Genomic DNA, 21,389 nt, shown 5'->3' on the forward strand with positions numbered 1-21,389 from the left:
TCCACGTTTCTCAATTCTTGCCAATTACATCCAAATCACTAACCTTGTGGAGGGTCTATATGTAAAAAATTTAACAAGGTTAGTGATTTGGATGTAATTGGCAAGAATTGAGAAACGTGGAGGGTTCATATGTAAAAAGTAAACTTTTTGAACTGAATTCGCATTATTTGCCAAACCACGAGGACGAAAATGACACTTTACTCTAAAAAAAAAATCGACGATCCTATGTTTCCCGCACGTTGCAATTGTTGGCTTTAAAATTTAAAACACCGTTCCGGCTTGCATACATTTCTATATTTATAATCGCCGTATATCCACCGTACAACGTTGTTCGTCAGTCAGCTAGCTCCCATTATTTGATTCATCAATATTAAGGTGCCCATAAACTGCCTTCTGATTTTTATACTCAATAAACAAGTATTGATGTCACCATGAAATGCAAACTTTTAACTAAACATATATCTACATTTATAAGTTATATTGGAAGTTGAGATGAGCAATTTTCTACCGAGAGACCAAACATAATATACGGTTTTCGAGTTTTTGCCTTTTGGTATGAATACTATTTGGTATAGGTATTTTTTTATATTAGCAGTGATACTTGTACTGAACCGGTAAAACATGTATAGTATTTGGTTTATACTCTTCACTGGATTAAATTATCTGAACAAGGAGAACCTAAATCAATAAATTCTTAACTTTATGTACATACAATCTTTTTAGGTTAAGGTGGTTTAAGAAAGTACTTTAAAATGTTTTCTGAAACATTGTAAAACTCGGTTTAAAAATCTAACATTTAGTTAAGATTTGATTGAGAAAACATTTTAACGTACTTTAAAATCTAACGTTTTATATATATTTATGACCTCAAAAAGTTATCTATTTTGAATACAAATAGGTTTTCAATAAATTTATACTGAAATATAGAAAAATAAAACGAACAAAAAGTCTTGTTTAGTTTATTTTAAATAAATTCTTTAAAAAGTAAGGAAAATTAAATGAAGCGTTTGAGAAAAAGAGAAGCATGATCAATAAGAATATTGATTATGCTATACCCTTTTCAACCCAATTTTAAAAAGTTGTTAGATTTTCCATGAAATTGCTTGTACCATAAGCTAGAATTGACTGGTTCACAAATGGGTCTAAAAATCATTAAAATACCAGAGTTTTAAACCATATAGTACTGCAAAAAAGTTTTATATACATATAATTATTTGTGAGTACTTGTTTTGCAGGTTAATATATATCTCCAAAAGCAATGGAGCATAAAGGCTTGCTGCAAAGCGATGACTTATACAAGGTTTAACTAGTTTGCTCACACATGACACAACCTACTTCTGATAATTAACATGTGTTTCAAATCTTTAAATTAACCATTTTTCTTGTGCTTTACATGTAGTACATCTTGGAGACTAATGTGTACCCTCAGGAGCCCGAACCGTTAAAGGAGATTAGAGCTCTTACTGCTTCACATCGACTGTCGGTTTCATCTTTTTAGAATATAAAACAAGCTATATATATGAATGCTGTTTTGTGTATGTTGAAACTTGCATGCCTGGGTTCTTGATTTTCAGGTTTTTCATGGGTACATCACTGGATGCAGGCAGGATGATTGAGATGTTGTTGAAGCTCACCGGTGCAAAAAAGACCTTAGAGTTAGGGGTTTATACGGGTTACTCGTTGTTAGTTACCGCGCTAACAATTTTTGAAGATGGCAAGGTTAGTGACAATTTACGGTTGACATTTATTATTATTATGTGTCCATTTGAGTCATGTTTTATTTTAAATGGATCAAACTTTAATTGTAACTTATAAATCTCTTAAACATGTAAAATATTAAATTCATTAATTATTTATTAAAAATTGACAAGAAAAAAAAAAGTTTTGACGGGTCAACCGTAATATGTCATTTTAACCTACAATCTATTTTGAGATGTACCATGAATTATGGAATGGATGATATGAATGACATTTATATATGTTGTTGGACGGGTACCGTTATTGGGCTATGAGAGCATTCTCAGCCTATCTATCTATACTATATAATAAATAAATGTTTACAAATGTCACATGTCATCACACTAAAATGATTCTTACAAAAGTTTTCATTCTCTCTCATATTAAATATATTTATCTTTCTTATTAATAGTTTTAATCTATCATTTTCTTTTTAATAATTATTTCCTAATTTCAAAAACTTAATAACAAAAAAGTATTATTTTTTTTAACATAAATAGATTGTTTTAGTTATTAATATTAAGCTTTTTAAGTAACCTATTTTCACGTTGATTTTAAATAATTATTCTAAAAATTAAGGTTTTAAATATATTATATTAGTTAATTAAATTAATGTTTTATAAGATATGATATTATTGGATGAAGAGCAAACTTTATTAAAAGTCTAAAATTTCAATAAACCTTGACTTATTATATATATATATAGGGATCATGTGAGAACTTTTTGAGAGTTGAGAACCATGAGAACCATTTTGGATCACAAAAAACCCAAAAATAAAAAAAATAATCATAAAACAAAAAAAAAACACAAAAATAAAAAAAAAACCAAAATTCTTATTTATCATCCCGGTTTCATCAAAAAAACCAAAAAAAAAATTATTCTCGGTTTAGCTAAATTATACATATATGTATAATATGTACATATGTGTACAATATATGTTTTTTTGTTATACATATGTGTATAATTTAAGGTAAATGATAATGTACATATGCGCATATTACGTAACTAGAGATTAAATGAAATTATACACATGTGTATTTGTATAATACGAATTAATAATTTTTTTGTGTTTTTTTATGAAACCGGAATGAAATATAAGAAATTTTGTTTTTTTTACTTTTTTTTAAAAAATTTTCTTTATAACTTTTTAAATATTTTTAAAGGTTCTTTTTAGTGGTCCAAAATGGTTCTCAAAGTTCTCAATTTGCCAATGGTTCTCTTAGGATCTTTACCCATATATATATATATATGTATATATATATATATATATATATATATATATATATGTATATATATATATATATATATCGGGTTAGTTTCATTTGATAACTCAAAAAAAGTTAAGAACTTTTAGGAACTCTTAAAAACCAAATATTTTTTTAACTTTTTTTTATATATTAACATTATTTGAGACTTGTTTTATCATATTTATAAAAAAAAATTTTGATTACATATATAAATCACAAGTTATACATGTGTAAAATTTATGTGATAAAAATTTACATATGTGTAAAAAAACATAGATATGCGTAAAAAAACTAATTTTCATAATTGTAATTGTAAATATAGATGTCAAAAGTGATAAAACTACACTTAAATAATATTAACATACAAAATTTTTTATAAAAAACGTTAGTTGTTAAGAGTTCCTTCAAGTTTTTAAATAATTTAAGAGTTCTCAAATGATACTAATCCTATATATATATATATATATATATATATATATATATATATATATATATATATATATATATATATATATATATGATTTTGGTTACTAAATTACAAGTTTTTTCTTCAAACCCTTAAAAGATAAATTTACTATTTATGTATCCTCAGTTTTATATTAATACGAGCGGGTTTCTTTAACCGACTAAAGGATCAAACATGATTCACGTCAAAAAAGTCTATGATTAGAATGAGTTTCGATCTATGGGTTGGTTTAAAAGAATATTCATTTACAACTTTTTTTAGTTGACTATTTAATCAATCCATCATTTATGATAAGTTTATCATCTTACCTTAGGAATACAAATGTTAGACTTAAGCACATTGTTAATTAGATGATAAATTGATGACTTTGTATATCGTTTATTCTTGAAGGATTTAAGAATATAGATTTCTTTAGTGAACAAGTAATACTTGCACAAAAAAATGAGTTTGCTCAAGAAACTAAGAACTGTTTGCTATCCATGTTTTCAATAAATGAAAAATATTATCATTATTCATATGATATCTGTCAGAAATAAAATTATATATTATAAGAAAGTATTACTTTCCTAATGGTTTAAATGGCTTCAAAATCTAAGATTGTCAAGTCATAGTTTAGTCCAAAAAGTCAATGTTGAAGTGAAACTACTTAAAATATTAACTAGAAAAATGGTCAATGCAATGAAACTAAACACATGTGAAAATATAATATAGTAATCATGTTATAGAAGCTGAAATCATATCTGAAAATAATATTGGAACTCGCACTTTTATTCTTAAAAAAATACTATACCTTTAGATAAAATAATGAATTTCAAAGAAATAAATTTTCACTTTATATTTGTTTTGCAATGAAGAGAAATAAAAGTTAAGGCCAATAATTATAGATTGTTGGTTTGTTTTTGAGACGACCTATTTTAACTCGTGATCAGTTATGTGATGTATTATCTAAAGTTAAAAGTAGAAACAAAGTGAAACTACTAATTTTTTATATAGAGGGTAAAGTTATAATTAAAATTACAAATATTATATACAAAAAAATATTTAGATATATATGAATTTTTAACAAATTTTTATTTTCATATTGTGTAATGTGTAACCTAAACATATTTTTTGTATTTCATATTGTATTATTATTTAAAAATTAAAAAAATTATTTATTTTAATCCGTGTTACACACGGGTACCTAACCTAGTTCATTATATATTTGTGAGAGAGTTTTGTAAATTACAGAGTATGATTATGAGTAGTTGTGAGTAGATGAGAGAGAAAACGTTATATGAGAAAGTTAAATATGGGTTTTCACTGTTTACATCGTATAATTTTTTTAATATTTTCTTAAAATGGTTGTAAGTTAAGGAGAGAGAAAAAATAATGATAAAGATATAAAAAATATTATTTAATTGATACAGTGATTTTTAATATAATTATATGATATATGAATATATGAAATATGTTATATATATGAATATGTGACAGGTGATAGGCTGGGAATGCTCTAATAATGTAAACATGAATGTAATATGTTATTCATATTCAACGATCGTTTATTTCGTCATTGACATTAAATTTCAAATTTATTTATTGCATGGTTTTGTTAGTTGTAATATTTTGGTATTATAAAATGTGCTTTTTATATATAAAAAGCTTTTTAATTTCTCCTTTTCGCTCTTTTGAGTTTTCATTTATTGTTTATAAATAAAATTTGTTTACATACATAATGAAATACATCATGAAGCCGTCAACTTGATAACTACTAAATCATGTAACATTTACGGAAACTATAACACTTTAAGTTCTTATAACCAAAAGTAGTGTGGTCATATTTCGCACCCTTGACGAAACGCGAGCTCTCTAGTAGTTGTTATAAGTGAGTTGATTTGAGTTATGTTGTATTTTTAACGAACCAAAGTTTTATCTTAACTTATAACTCTCCTAAATCATGCAAACTATTAAATTTCTTAATTATTTAGTAAAAATAATTTTTATTGACATGTCAACCGGAACATGTCATTTTGGCCTACTAATCATTTTGCAACTATATTTCACATTTTGAAGTGTTTTATTTGATACAGATTGTAGCGATTTACGATAGATCTAAATCGGGAATTTTACGAAATTGGTAGGCCGGTTGTAGAAAAAGCTGGGGTCGAGCATAAATTTACTTCATCGAATCAGAGGCTCTTCCGGCTCTTGATAAACTCCTCGAAGATGTAAGCTTGTTTTAACTTGTGACGTTTTACTTTCTTTTTGTTTACGAGAACCAGGCAAATCGCATAACATACTTGCACACAATGATTTATTGATTCAATAGGAGAGGGAAAGTGAGTGGTGGTAGGCGGTTGCAAAACTTATTTGTATATGTATTACATTTAAAGTAATGTCTACATTAGTATTATGTGTGCGGTTATCGATGTTCTGAACATAATAACTTATTCTACTTTCTTGTATAGCCTAATAACGATGGAAGCTTCGACTATATCTTCGTTGATGCGGACAAAATAAACTATATCAACTATCACGAGAAAGTGATCAACCTTGTGAAGGTCAACGGGATAATAGTGTATCACAACACGCTCTGGTGTGGATCCGTTGCGAAGTCTGAGGATGCAGTTCTTGAAATACTGAAACAAGGATGGATTAGTGTTCTAAAGTTTAACGAAACACTTGCAATGGACCCTCGTGTGAAAATCGCCACGGCTGCGTTAGGTGATGGCATCACCATTTGTAGGCGTGTCTATTAGATATTTAGTCGTATCTTCTATGTTTAATGTATGGTTCGTTAAAGTTATAACGATGTCGTATACCTATTAATCTTTGATTGTGGTGTTAAGTATGATGATCCAAATAATAAACTGTTAAATGCTATGCATAATTTTGCAAGTCTCTTTTAAGGGGAAAGTTCGATGAGCATTTGAGTTTAAATTAGTTAATTACTTGTTGAATATCCAAAGAGGTTATATACCATTATTTAATCTATAATGGTACATTTGCTATGTCAGTGTTCTACGTACATTACAACAAGATTACAAGAACGTAATATATCGGTTGGAATTAACTTAATTTTTACATAAATACAAAACTTGAGTAGTTAATTACTATTTATTAAAATTGGTACTTCTCCATATTCAGTACATCAATTGTTGAATTACAAGATGATTAAAAAAGAAGAACTATATCTCTAACCAAGGAAACAAATAATTAGAGAAATAATTTATGCATGATATACGGCAAAATAAATCTCTTCCATTACTCCCCCCTCAAGTTGGAGTGTGTAGGTTCTGAGCACCCAAATTGTCAAGCAAGGCACGAAGTTGTTGAGAGCCAAGAGGTTTAGTAAGCAAATCTGCCTTTTAGAATCAATGTGACAAGGTTCAATCTCCTTTGATTCAACTCGTTCTCGAACAAAATAACAGTTCATCTCGACATGTTTAGTTCGCTCATGAAAAACAGGGCTGTTAGCAATGTGTATGGCTGATCGATTATCACAAAAGAGAGGCGTAGGTCCGTGAGATTTAACTTCAAGTTCCTTTAGGAGCCAACGAACCCAAAGGATTTCACTAACAATAAAATTAATGGCTCGGTATTCGGCTTCCGCTGAAGATCGAGAGACCAAAGATTGCTTTTTAGATTTCCAAGAAATTGGTGCTCCTCCAAAAAGTAATAGATAGCCGTCCTTGATCTTCTAGTGTACGGACAACCCAACCAATCAGAATCTGAGTACGCAGTGAGATTAAGTCCACCATCTTTAGGGAGCAAAACCCCTTGACCCGGTGTAGCTTTTAAATACCTAAGTAACCTAGTTGCCGCATCCATGTGATTTTGTCTAGGATCGGCAACAAACTGGCTCAAAATGTTTACCGAATAAGCAATATCCGACCTTGTTGTCTGAAGGTAAAGAAGTTGGCCAACTAACCGCCGATACATGTTGGCATCAACTTCTGGCTTTTTCCTCTTTGTCTAACGTGAGGTGTTGCTCCATTGGAAACATACTTGGTCGGCAACCTAGCATGCCACTATCTTCTAGTATGTCCAAAGTATACTTCCTTTGGCTAAGAACCAGACCCTCAGAAGTACGAGCCGCCTCGATCCCCAAAAAATATTTTAGTGTCCCAAGATCTTTAATGCTAAACCGTTTGTCGAGATAGGTTTTTGTTTCTTGTATCATCGAGTTATTATTCCCAACGATGATCACATCATCGACATAGATGAGGGTGGCAACAAAGATGTCACCTTTCTTGTAAACGAACAAAGAATGGTCGACATGTGATTCCTTGAAACCTAGAGACAATAAAGCCGTGGTAAACTTTTGATGCCAGTTTTGAGAAGCTTGTTTCAAGCCATATAGGGATTTTCTGAGTCTACATACTTTGTTTACATCTTTCTCAAAGCCTTGAGTAACCTTCATATAAACCTCTTCATCCAAGTCTTCATGTAAAAATGCATTGTTCACATCCAATTGGTAAATGATCCAATTCCTTTTAACCGCAACGGCTAACAAGGTTCGGACGGTAACCAATTTGGCAACAGGAGCAAAGGTATCGTGGAAATCGACACCCTTCATCTGAGTGAAACCTTTTGGCACAAGTCTTGCTTTGTACCTCTCGACGTCACCATTTGGTTTGTACTTTATCTTATAGACCCACTTGGAGTCTATGGCTCTTTTTCCCTTTGGTAGTTCTTCAAGGGTCCATGTGCCATTTACTTCAAGTGGCTTTATTTCTTGTTTCATTGCTTCTACCCACTTCTCATTCTACACTGCTTGTTTAAAAGATTTGGTTCATCACTCGAAGTGATGGCCGCTAAAAAAGTTTTGTGAGTACTTGAAAATTTGTCATAAGAAATAAAGTTGGCTATGGGATATAACGTCGAGGACTCTTGACTTGTGGTGGGTAGTCCATGGTCTATAGATGGTGGTAGCTTGACGATGTAATCATTGAGGTGATGAGGTCTTGATCGAATTCTTTTTTCTCTGATTTCATTTTGTGAAGCACTGTTTAAAGTGTCTTTATTGGTGGTGGTGTCTTCAACTTGAGTTTCTATCCCAAATCTTGGATCATGTTCACAACCTTGAATTATCAGAGGGTTCAACACCTTGTGGCCCATCTTCATTGCTAAATGATGGCCCAGCTGAATGTTGCACACTTGAGTTTGTTTCTTCATCTTGGGCTTGTGGCCCAAGGTTTGTGCCAGATTCTTTGTTATTGGGTTCAATGACTTCATTTGAATTACTTTGGCCATTGTTACTCTGGCCACTTTCAAATACTTCATCGTATTTCATGTAATACTAACTAGGAAATTCAAACATGCTATTATCTTCCTTTTTATGTGGGTCACTAACCGTAATAGTAGCATATGGGAATGTATTTTCTACAAATTTTACATCCCTGACACAATTATTTTATCATGTTTCATGTCGTAGATCTTGTACCCTTTCGTTCCTGACAGATAACCTAAAAATATTCCAGCCTTCCCCCTTTCCTCAAACTTGTCCCCTTTGGTTTTAGTGTTTCGATAATATGCCAAGCAACCCAAAATTCTCATGGCATCATAGTTAGGTTTTTGTTTAACCAAAATTTCATATGGGGTCTTGCTACCAATGGCTTTGGTAGGTATTGCTACTGACATGGTTAATGGGATGGCCTAGTTGAGCATGAAACTTTTCTTTGATGATGATGGCGGTGGTATACAGGCTAAAGGGAATTACACTTTGTTGCAAATATATTATTCCAAACAACCAGGGAGAATGCTAATGGCAAAGTGTTGGAGGGTGTTAAGAATAGGGATTAATTTCAAATGGAATTTTGAAGTGGAGTTGAGAATATGGTTTAATCGGTAAGAACCCTAGATGGATCGTGCTTTGGTTTTGAGCATACGCTTTGATACCATATTAAAATTGGTACTTCTCTATATTGAGTACATCAATTGTCGAATTACAAGATGATTAAAAAAGGATAACTATATCTCTAATCAAGGAAACAAATAATTAGAGAAATAATTTATGCATGATATATGGCAAAATAAATCTCTTCCATTACTATTTAGTAGTGATAAGAAGATATAACTGCTTTTGGAGTATCTGTATATATAGTTGTTGATTTGGAGTTTCATCGAGTTTCCAATCCATCCTAGACAAACACAGTCCATGTTGGGAAAAGAAATCATCAGTGACAGATTTGAGATTTAATGAAGACGTACCATACCAAGAACAAGACCAAAAACCCAGTTTTTTAACAACCTCACATTTACCTGCATATCGAATACCACAACCATTTGTTCCTTTTCAGGTACATGAATTGATTCATCAACTGATAAAGAGAAGATATGATAACAAGCATATTCAAAAATTTGTTTTGGTACCTCTTGAGCATTACAATGTTTAATATCGTGTTGAATGTTTGAATTTGTCATTTGGTTATTCCCTGGTGCATTCCCTAAAATAACCTTACCAAGGGATTCGTTTGTTGTCTGAATAATTCTAAAAGTTCAAAGAAATCTCCTTTAGTTAATGAATCTTTTGAATCATCATATCCACGAAACGAAAAACCTACCTTCAATATTTTTTTGCAAGATTAGTAGAATCACCTAATCTAAGTCGGTATTCAAGCCTTTGCCTCTTACTTTGTTTCTAAAAGACGGCTTGTATCGATTGAACTTCTTTAAGCAAAACGTCACACTTTTTCAAGCATTTGTTGTGCAATCTATTAACCTCATTCTCTTATGGACCAAGTATATTTTGTTTTATTTTCCAACCATTAAACTTCTCGGTAAAAAACGTATTTTTAGGATTAAACAAGTAGCAACATAAGCAATATACTTTAACCATCTCGGACAGGCTTTATACCAACTTTCTTCAAAATGTCTTATCTCGTTTACTGACCTTTCTTTGTGGCAATTTCACTTGGTTGACATGGTCTTCTAAGTATGCCCTTCTAAGCTCATCTCATAGACTAGGGTGAAAAATGAAATTGGTTTCCGATAAGCAGGATCCGAAGGAAGAGTATCTATGCCAACATATTCTGGAGTTTCAGAATATGATTCTCCAACTTTTATTCTAAAGAATCATTCCACTATGTTACTCATACATCCTATTAAAAATAAATTATATCATTACCTTATTGGATTCATATAACACGTAGTGACCACTGACAATCGCAAATTGTTCAAATAACAAACTATCAATTCATCAGGGGGGGGGGGGTTATTACTAGCGAAGCTTGGACTAAGACAACCGGGGGGGACTCAAAATGTATACAAAAATTCACAAACGATGGGGGCCGGTTACAAATTCTCAGCCGAAAACGGCTAAATTTACACTACATATAAAAAATTACATGAGAAAACGGGTAAATTTACACCGTTGCGCCATTGAAGAAACACTAATTGACCCCGGGCAGATTACGGATAATCTGGGGGTTAAATAGATGTTTCCCACGAGGGGTTAGGTCCGGCAAAGATGGTTCTTCTGATGACCTGCAAAACAGACACCGTGAGCTCGTCACTGAGAAGGGGGGGGGGGGTACCTCCTTGTGACCACCCTCCGGCGTGAGAATCAGACTAGATTGCTCTTAAATATAAGTGTATATTAAGAGATTGCTAGAGAAGATAAGATAATGAGATATCAGGTAATGTAAGGTAATGTAATGTGTCCATACCATTCCAAGGTGTTGGAGTATTTATAGCCGAAGGTAGGTTTCCAAGAAGGTACAGCCGGCTGAATAGTATTCCTGTTCTGCCAACTGTGGGCTACGCACATGCAATGCTGGTAGTTGGTGGGTAGGCAGCGGCTGATACTGACCAGGCCAGCTGTGTACTATTCTTTTCCACCAACTGCAGGCTATGCACGTGCTACGACAGGTTGGTGAGTAGGCAGCGGCTAATAGTGACAGGGGTTGGTGAGTAGGCAGCGGCTGATAGTGACCAGGCCGGCTGTGTACTATTCCTTTGTCACAGTGAGCTGTCGCTGCTTTGGTCAGACCTTTTGTCCATACCTCGTCAGGTACAGTACAAAAGGTCCTCCAGTAGCGTACGGACTGGCTCATTTGGGCGGGAGTATTCCCGGCTTTGGGCGGGATTGTTCCCGGCTTGCTCACTCCTTCTTCAGGTGACATTACTGAATTATTTAAGAGTTAAGTGCCTTGTGCGTGTAGCCTTGCTGCGCGGGTAGCCTTCCCTGATGGCTAGTATCCGTTACTGCGGGAACAGGCGGAGTACGTCGACCATTGGAAGGCTTTTCCTGCGGGAATAGCTTGCGTACTGCGCGTAAGGACGTCACGTCTCTGAGCATGGTAGGTCCTGCGGATCCAGTTGGTTTCTGCGCAGACGTCTCTCTTCAAGGTGAGTCTTGCGAGTTTAGCCTTTGCGCAGACGTCCCTGTTGAAGGTGAGTCTTGCGGTTTCAACTGCGCAGACGTCCCTCTTTGAGGTGAGTCTTGCGGGTCCAACTGGGCTCTGCTGGGACCTACCTTTTCAGGCATTGATTTGAGTTCTTATGTGTGGTCGTTGTCTATGCGTTGGAGCTTTAGGCCTCTGCCCATACTCCATCTTCAATTTTATTTATTATTTTTTAATTACACCAAGACTTTTGTCTAAAATAATTTGTTTTTATGCTATCAAAAGCAAGTTGAAAACTGATATATGGGGTATGGATATAATAGGGTGGGCTTTGAGATTTTAGTGACTACAAATCTTATCCAAACGCTTTCGTATGTGTACGTATATGTCGGCAAGGAATGGTAGCTAAATTTAGAATATGTATAGCCAGGTTATTGTATAAAGTGATTTTGAGTGAAACAAAATGTGTGCATGCTATGATTAAGATATATGTGTTTTCTAAATTACCTGTAGTTTAAGACGCACCATTATAATAGTTTACACGTATCATTATAATCGTAGTTTATTTTCACAATCATGATATCACTTTCAGATTGAGGTACTTTAAAATTTAAAGAGTTATTTAAAATCTCAATCGGATAATTCAGGACATCAAGATCAAGAAAATGTTTATTTTTATTTTTTATTTTTATGTTATGTGTCTAAACATAAATAGAGGTGCACAATCGGTTTTTAACCCTAAACCGGTTCAGGTTGAAACCAGCTTGTTTTACCAAAAAAAAAAGGCTAAACTGGTTGTGGTTCGAGTTGAAACCGGTTTCTTGACTGGTTTATGATTTGTTTCGGTTCGGAGTACGATCGATTTTTGGCCGGTCTTTGACCAGTTTTAGCCGGTTTCAGTTTGGTTAACTGGTATTGGTAGATAAAATTACAAACCGATTCCAAACCTGAGGTTTCAATCGGTTCCAAACTGGTTTCTACATAATCGGTTTCAAACTAGTTCGATTTTTGGGTTGGTTCGGTTAATTGGTTTTTTCCGCCCATATCTTAACCTAAAACTCGAACAAAATTGTATATTTATATTTAGCGAACCATCACACCGTAGTGTTGAAACGCCACAATGTTTCGGGAGTAATTTGTGTAAATTAGCATCAACTGATATTTTGTTTGGGGGTAATTATGGTACGTCGTACGATGCAGGCAAATGGTTCCAGATCTATAAATCACATTAGTCTTGAATTAGTGTGTTCGCACCTTCCTAACCTGTAAGTCTGTAAAAAAGTTTATTCGGATTACCTTTTATTGTGATCCTTGATTCACTAAAAGGAATTGGTGATAATAAAATCACCAACACTTGTGATTAATGTGGCAACTAACTTAACTCTTTTTACTAAACTCTGTTATTACTGTTAATTCAATTACGACAAACATATGCATGCCACATGTGTGTGTCATAAGTTAGATATGTGACAATAAGTAGTGGTGATCCCACAACTTTAAATATAATATTAAAATATTAAAAATAATAATAAAATACTAGAATTAAAAATAAACATAAACGAAAAATTTGGGAATACCCTAAACAAATTTCTAATTATTCAGATCGTCCCGCCTGAATGGTGATTGAGTATGGGCAGGTCGATCTCAATTTGTTAAAGCTTAAACCCAACAATTAATTCTCGAATAGTTGATTAACTACTAAACCGAAAAATTGACTCGTCACGACTGACTAACATACTCGATAACACAAACTAAATGCCTCGATAAACGTGCCAACCTAAGACCATAATTATCGTTCAAAGAATATGATATCTTGGGTTCTTAGTTTGAATTTATATACAAACTGTTTACCACTTTAGGTTTAATACTACTTGGTTAAACACGAAAAATCACTATCATTAAAATAATAATATTATAATGATATTTTACCTCACCTTGAACTTAAGACATCATTAACCTGTTCATATGCACCAACATAATAACAACAAAACTAATAACAATATACTGTCCACTTAAACCCGATAACGTTTATTTTCAAACATCATACTGAGGAACCTCGATTGGATCTAGATCGTTGATGACAACGTTAAGTTCATGGTGATATTACGATTAACACGAAGCTTATATGTTAGTGTGTGTTTGTGTGTGTGTTCTGAGAGAATTTCGACAGAGTAACGAGGCACGAACAGATTAAACAAAACTTCGATGCTTTACTGGTAATGTTAAGAGATATATAGGGAATGACACACTCGTTAACTTATAACTTAACGAATGTGTCATTTGTTACTTAACTTTGACTAATGAACAAACTCATTCGCCTTACATTTATCTAACGAATAGCCCTACATTCGTCGTCACATTCGTTAAACTAGGTTAACGAATATGGCTTACATTATAACGAATGTGGCTCATTCGTTACGGAGTAACGAATGGCCTTACAAGGGGTTATTTACCGAAACACCCCTTACTTTATCAAGCATTATAATAATAATATAATAAAGACCGAGACGCCTAAGTCGTGTATCAACAAACCCCCTTGTCTCGAGCTCTTTATTCTTCACTTCTGGAACATCTTTGTCTTCCAGTCATTTCAACTGTGAATCTTGAATGCATAACAAACGCGAACAATACGTTGAAACTGCATTGCGAGATCGTAGTCGCTTACGTTAGCGAATCGGATTTGATTATGGAATAAAGCATCGTATCAGACTCCGATAAGTTAACGAGCCACATCGGATTGATCACACGTATGAAACTCGTGTTTGACCCAGTACCCAATACAATTACCGCTTCACCCGTTCGATTATCATAGTACCATCGGTTGAACGTGGTGAATAGACTCTGAGGAAATATCTTCATCGGTGCCCTCTTCATCGTCTTTGGCGGCTTGACTTGCAAGATCATTTTCTTCTAGCCGGTGCGAGTATCAATCTCATCGATATACTTATCTGTCGGCACCTGCGGCTTGAAAAATTTGAAACCGAATCTGGTTTCATGTTGGAGATGATCATAGAACCACGCAGCCCATTGGTCTTTGCCTTGATTAACAAACGGTCGGTTGACTAAAGTTCTCACATCCTATCTTGGCATAGTCAAAATATCATGAGGACGCTTAAAATAATAAATACCATGCTCCCACTTGACGATATATACTTTAAGCTCCGCATCGTATTGCCAAGCAACCAAGTCACCCTTCACGTCTTTTGAACTCTTGTACTTCTTCATCTGGTATGCCGATGCTCGGACCTTCGCTTGTCTAACTTCCTCCTGTTCATTGTATCTGAAGGTCTCGATCATCTTGTTCATTCGCTTGACATCGTGTTCAAACATATCATCCAAAGCACGTTTCCTCTTCTTCTCTTGTGTTGATAAGTGACTTGTCTCAGCCTATTTGTTCCACCTATCTCGTTCTTCACGTAGACGCTGCTCTATTGCTTCAAAATGTTCAGTGGTAAAAAACGGAATACTTGAGTCATTGTTGTTCTCAGCATACAGATCAGGATATTCTTCAGCAGTCACGTCTTCAACCTCAACCTCCTCATACTCAGGCACATTCCCATATGAAATGCCTAGAGTCGTACTTTCTTCAAAATCAATCTCCACCTCAAAAAACTTTCCCAGTTCCTCTACCTCATACTCGTTTAGATCAAGAAGCAGGGCAATTTGTTCTTTAGTAAGTGAATGATCAACAAATTCATCATCTTCGATCTCATCTGCATTAACCATGCTGTACATGATCCCGTTCTTACCTACAAATAAAATCATATTAGCCGGTATCACATCGATCGGCTTTGCTCGAGTATAGTCTTTCTATGGAACGATCCGCATGTTATTACCCTCACTACCACCACCAGTACTCGTCCCAGCTTGATTACTTGCTGACGGTGTGTTATTACCGCCTGGTTGCTGGTCACCTACAGCCCCCGCATCCGGATCTTCATCATCATTCCTCAACTTCTTCAGTTTGTCCTCTTTGCATGTCAGTTGAAGAATGATCTCGTCTAGTTTGTCCAATCTCTCCCCCTGAGCATCAACCAGGGCCTTTAATTCCATGTTCTCTTTCTGAATGAATTGAATATGTCTGAACATATTCTGCTGCACTAGCTCTTGAGAAGTTCTATCTGCTTGTATATGAGTTTGTTGTAGATGCAACTGATTCAGCAAGTGAAACATCTGAGCTTGGGAAGACATACCATAAAAGTTCGGATGAACTGGTTGCATAGGACCCTGAGGACGATTGAATGAAATGAAAGAGTGCTCCGTCTTGGCAACACAGTTGGACTGGCAGGTGTAGTTGGAATAGTCGGTCTAGGACTTGGCATACGAGCCAACACAGTCTGTAATACATCTCCAAAGTACGGATCCAACATAGCTGTAGTCATCAAAGTCATGGTCGGAGGTACTGGAGACACTGGCATCTGTACTGGAGTAGGAGATCTTGTAACAGTTAGAGATCTCGGAATCATCGGTGGAGTAGGAGAAACAAGAATAGATGCTGGAATAGATACAGCCATACAGGTGCAGACGGTCTTGCATACACAAATGGTTGACTTGGTATCTCGATACCCGAACCTCGTCTCACCCTCTGTTTCTTTGGTTTCTCCCCCTTTTCTACCATCGGCTCTTTACCATTCCTCTTATGTTTCTGGGCATAAGTTAACTTGGCACTCGGCCCCTGACCACCATCACCACCATCATTTACACCCATCACCACCATCATTTACACCCATCACCCTCACGCTCTGAATCTGAATCATCATGAGCCCAACGATCGTGAGATGGCACTTCATAATCAATATGGCAAGATGGTCAATCAGACGCTTGTACCGTGGCCGATCTTAAATACTTTAACCTTTATAGGAACATAACCGCCTCATTGTCTCAGCATTCATGTGTCCCAACTTCATCAGATCTTCCAGATTAGTTGGATCTTTAAGTAAAGCAGGCTGGAGATCATCAATTATAAGCTGAAGGAATCTAGGATACATCAAGAACTTATGTCGACTCGTGAGATTCTCCTTCAAGTGATAAACCAGTTCAGAGAAATTGAACAATTTGTTGAGAACAAGAGCAACAAAAGCTGATTGCAGCATCACTCGGCATTCATCAAATCCACCCTTTCTACCACCCAGACAATGAATCAACACATGCATCAAATACTTGTACTGTTCGCACAAGTTCGCCTTATTGTACATCGACTTATCCAAATCCCCCTTGTACCGAATCCTCCTAAATAAACCACGGATCAACCCCTTATCGATCTCACACTGATCATCTATCCTATCCTTGAATCCCAAACATCTCGAATTACCCCTACATCTACAACCACACGTTTCTCTTGAATCGTCGCTTCAATCTGATTTTCTTTCTCGTTGTATCTAGAGGTATCCCAAAAGGCACGAATGATACTTTGGTAAACCAAAGTCTGTGTGTAAATCACCTTGTATATTCTGGATCGGAATAGAAAGCTGATCATTCTACCAAAAATCGGTGTATCTTCGAAATATCGTGTAAAAATGCACAGATGTTGCGCTTTTATCCCACGATAATAATACTGGATCTTCCTCAGGTTCAGCAGCTTGTACTGGAGCCTGGACCTCGTGTTGTTGTTCGGGAACAACCTCCGGTTGTTGCTCGGGAAAAGGATTATGAACGATCTCGTCAGCCATTCTGTTTAAAAATGAATAAAATATTTAGTAAAATATTCAAAAATATCCTACTATTTAACATGTTCATTCGTTATTAAACACTTAAACGAATGTCCTCATTTGTTTGAGTTTATAATTAACAAATCAACCATATTCGTTAGGTCTAACGAATCAGCTCATTCGTTTAGTTATTCATTACATTAATCACACATTCGTTACATTTAACAAATCAATTTTCTTATTCGTTATAAATAACTAATGAGAAACATTATTCGTTAACAAACGAAACAACCCATTCGCTATTTTAGCAAATCACTAGATCATTCGTTGATATATAACGACTATGATTCCAATATGACTATCAGAAGTCAAAATTCAATAACTTTGACTTCAGTAAGTCAATGACGATGAACTTTGTTCTAAATCAGTTGGTTTTCGTTAACATTCTCTATTAAAACCCAATCAACTAACTCGGAACCCCGTTTAATACATTAATCGATGATTCTATATCACAAATAAAACTGATAGTATTTGATTAGGTAAAAGTTATATTCATATCAGTTTATTTAATCAACTAATTAAACCTTAAAACCGGGAAGATATATCAACATTTTTGCACCATCTTGATCGCATTTACCTATAGAATCACAATTTGGTAATCAATTAATCTGAATCGAGAGTATGAAATTCTAAAGAAATTTTGCAAGAGTTTCCTTTTGAATATTGGTGAAATAGTGAACAGATGAACGAAAGGTCCATTCGTCTTCATCAAAATTATAAACCCCTCAATAATTTCACGCGAATCAAAGATTTTCGTAAACATTTGAAATAACAAATGTCCTCATTCGTTAAGTTAAATTCCTAATTCGTTAAAGATATAACGAATCATTTCATTCCTTGAACATTTAACGAATGATACTTTAACATTCCATTCGTTAACAGTGTATATGAATGTCTTCCATTCGTTAGCTCAGTGGAAGCGAATGTGACTTTCATAACGAATGAGGTCATTCGTTATGAATAAATGACGAATGACTTAATATTCGTTATAACAAAGTTAACGAATCACCAATTACCTTAACGAATGAGATAGAATCTCATTAATGATTTAAATAATCATTTTAAAAAACAATTAGGGCTTTTGAAAATGAATTTGATAAACAATTAAAACCAATTAGGGTTTCAATTGAATACTTTAAAATTACCCGATCAATCAAAGATCGATAAATTTTAACTTAAGCAGACATTTATATTAAAATAAGTTAAGCACGATTAACTTAAAACTTTGGGGTAAAATTGTCTTTTTGATTTGATAATATTCGCCAGCTCTGTAAATTGAAAATAAAGCAGAAAAAAAATAAAATCTTTTTGTATTTTGAAATTTTGCAAACTAAAATAAAATGCGATAAAAGTAAAGCGGCAAAAATTTACATCTATTAAAGCAGTACATATTTTTGTGAGTTCGAGCAGGGAATCATATTGACAAGGAAATCTCTAAGTAACACTTCAATTTCGATATTATGGTATACGTAACCCAGCGATGATTGCTGATATAGTTATCCTCTTAAACTATAAACAGACTTTTCGGAAACCTTACGATATTCTTTAGGTTTATTTAGGCACAAATTTTATATGGACCCCACCTATCAGATATAATATTTCTATCTCTTATACAGTGAGTTTTCACATGTACATTTTTCATTTGACTTTAAATTTTCGATTAACTGTGACTCATGCAAAAATAATAAAGTGAAAATAAAGCAGAACGTTAAAATTTTCCCTTAAGATCGGTATTAGTACACGCAGATAAGGTTCCATATTAACAAAATAAAAAGATAAAAATAAGCAGAATTTGTATAAAATCTTAACTTCCAATTCAGATAATATCGTATTATCGCGCGGAGAAAGTCCAAGATTTCATATAAAACACCAAGAAAATAAAACATAAAATATTTAAATATTAATCCTTAGGTTGGATAGTCTTATCGCGTAGGAGAGGATCCAATATTTGAATAAAAATAAAGAAAAAATAAAGTTGAATTTCTTTGCAAAATTAAAAATAAAACAAAGCAGCATTTTCTTAAAAAATGAACGCATGCACACACAGTAATCTTTTTAACCTTTTGACTTTTATTAAATTAGATATAGTATCACACGTCAAGGTGTTATTCCACTAAATTCGGCGTTCGTTATATTTATATCTTATCAATTCCTATATAGTCTGTCAAACCTATCATTACATATCATATTGCTGGCCTTACATATTTTTTAATCTAATTTATTCATGTACTAGATCAATCCCGTTAATATACTATCATTTTCTCTTTTTGCTCAAGAACTTATTTTGAGGAGCATTTTCTAATGTTTTTGAAGTTTTCAATATTTGAATGTTTTTGAAGTTTTTAATTTTTCTATACAAACGAACACCACAATATTTTTGAATTTTTATATCCCCCCCCTAAAAACTACAAATATAAAAGAAAGCATGAAAAATGAAAACAAATTGATTCAACCAAGCTTTTGAATGTCAGTTAACATTTTTAAACCATTTATACCAAGTAAGTAATGAAAACGCGTTTTTATCGAAAGCCATGGTATAAAGGTCAGCCTTTTGAAAATCCGTGTGAATTTTTTCAATATCTATTAGTTTCTTTTCAACGAAATTGCGTATGAAGTGATAATGGATTTCAATATGTTTTCTTTTGGAATGTTGAACCGAATTTTTGGTTATTGAAATAGCGGTCGAATTGTCAATATAAATGGGAGTAGTAAGAAACTTCAAACCGTAATCCCGTAGATGCTGTTGGATCCAGAGAACCTGTGAATAGCAACTCAAGGCCGCCACATACTCTGCTTCGGCTGTTGAAGTTGAGACAGTTGTCTGCTTCTTACACTGCCAGGAAACAAGCGGATTTCCTAAGAATTGACAACCCGCTGTAGTAGACTTGAAGTTGATCTTGCATCCTCCGTAGTCAGAGTCACTATAAGCCATCAGATCAAACTTATCATCCTTAGGGGTACCACTACCCGATGTCGGGATTTCCCCTCAGATAATGTATGATACACTTAAATGCTGCCAGATGAGTCACTCTGGGACTCGATTGATACCTGGCACATAAACAAATAGCAAACAAAATATCAGGACGTGATGCAGTCAAACACATAAGAGAACCGATCATGGCTTGATACATGGTCAAATCAACGGTATCCTCCAATTCATCCAGTGACAAATTGTGACCCACGAGAAGGGGTGTCGGAAGGATTTTTCCGGCAGATATCTTTAATCGGCTCAAGACATCGTTCACGTATTTCTTCTGATGGATAAAGATCCCGGAATCAGACTGGTGAACTTGTGGTCCCAAAAAGAAGCTCATCTCCCCCATCGAACTCATTTCGAATTTTGTCTGCATCGTTATCTCGAAATCTTTGCACAAGCTATCATTCGTTAAACCAAAAATGATATCGTCCACATAAATTTGGACAAGGAGCTGATCATCACCAACATTTTTGTAAAACAATGTACAATCCACAGTTCCCCTCTTGAAGCCACTTTCAATCAAATGGTCAGCCAACGTACTGTAGAAGGCTCTCGGGGCCTGGTGTAAACCATATAGAGCCTTGTTTAACCGGTAAACACGCTCAGGATAGTCTGGATCTTCAAAACCAGGAGGCAGCTTAATGTAAACTTCTTCGTGTATTTCCCCTTTCAAGAATGCCGATTTAACATCCATCTGATAAACTTTGAAGTTCTTGTAGGCTGTGTAGGCTAGAAAAATGCGTATCGCTTCCAGTCGTGCTACTGGAGCGTACACTTCCGTGTAATCAATGCCTTATTGTTGATTATATCCCAATACGACCAATCGTGCCTTTTTTCTCACGATAATCCCACGGTCGTCTTTCTTGCACTTGTAAACCCACTTAGTCGGTATAGCCCTTTTAACTTGGTCGGGTTTGTCAATA

At 34.3% G+C, this 21,389-nt stretch overlaps 2 pseudogenes; one reads left to right on the forward strand and one right to left on the reverse strand.

Annotated features, from left to right (window-relative positions):
* Window positions 1-1,258: 1,258 nt before the first annotated feature.
* Window positions 1,259-6,192, forward strand: LOC143539856 (putative caffeoyl-CoA O-methyltransferase At4g26220; annotated as a pseudogene).
* A 787-nt stretch (window positions 6,193-6,979) lies between these two features.
* On the reverse strand, window positions 6,980-7,375 carry LOC143539844 (putative mitochondrial protein AtMg00240 pseudogene; annotated as a pseudogene).
* Window positions 7,376-21,389: the final 14,014 nt, after the last annotated feature.

Source organism: Bidens hawaiensis, unplaced genomic scaffold (assembly GCF_021521415.1).
Source record: "Bidens hawaiensis isolate Kalapana, Puna unplaced genomic scaffold, B.hawaiensis_p1.1 tig00012076_1, whole genome shotgun sequence".
NCBI lineage: Eukaryota > Viridiplantae > Streptophyta > Magnoliopsida > Asterales > Asteraceae > Bidens > Bidens hawaiensis.